The sequence below is a fragment of the Cebus imitator genome, unplaced genomic scaffold (genome assembly GCF_001604975.1).
Source record: "Cebus imitator isolate Cc_AM_T3 unplaced genomic scaffold, Cebus_imitator-1.0 Scaffold23, whole genome shotgun sequence".
NCBI lineage: Eukaryota > Metazoa > Chordata > Mammalia > Primates > Cebidae > Cebus > Cebus imitator.
The window spans coordinates 3,526,518-3,527,481 of NW_016107338.1; positions in this window are offsets into that span (position 1 = coordinate 3,526,518).

Sequence of the window (964 nt, forward strand, 5' to 3'; positions counted from 1 at the left end):
TTTTTTTGAGACATAGCCTTGCTCTGTCTCCCAGGCTGGAGTGCAATGGCACAATCTGGGCTCACTGCAACCTCTACCTCCAGGGTTCAAGCGATTCTTCTGCCTCAGCCTCCCTAGTAAATGGGATTACAGGTGCACACCACCATGCCTGGCTAATTTTTGTATTTTTAGTAGAAACGGAGTTTCACCATGTTGGCCACACTGGTCTCGAACTCCTAATCTCAAGTGATCCACTCACCTCAGCTTCCCAAAGTGCTGGGATTACGGGCAATAGCCACTGGGCCTGGCCTGGTGACTATTTCTTCAATGCCATAATATCCAGTACATGGTAAATAATAAATGCTTAATACCTGTTTAATTAATCAATTAATGAATCAGTTAGTTAAATTGTTATTTCAAAAAATCTAGTTTTGACCAAATAATTTTCCACCTTGTGTGGCTAGTACTACCAGCTGGAGTACTGAGAGTAAGGTAATAAAAACCTGGCATTGGCTGGGCGTGGTGGCTCACGCCTGTAATCTCAGCACTTTGTGAGGCCAAGGCAGGTGGATCACCTGAGGTCAGGAGTTCAAGACCAGCCTGGCCAAAATGGTGAAACACCATCTCTACAAAAATTCCCTGGAAATGATGGTGGGTGCCTGTAATCCCAGCTACTCAGGAGGCTGAGGCAGGAGAATCACCTGAACCTAGGAGGTGGAGGTTGCAGTGAGCCAAGATCATGCCACTGCACTCCAGCCTGGGCGACAGAGTGAGACTTTGTCCCCACCTCCCCCCCCAAAAAAGCTGGCATTGGAGGACCAAATCAGGGCCAAGTTCTTTGAGCCATATGATATAATTTAAACTTTTTTTATCCTGAAGACTCTAGGGAGCCACTGATTCAATTTGTATTTAGTCAAGATGTGTTCCGGGTTGCAGACTTGATGAGCAGTTAGATGGATGGTGGATCATTAGTTACTTGGATGTG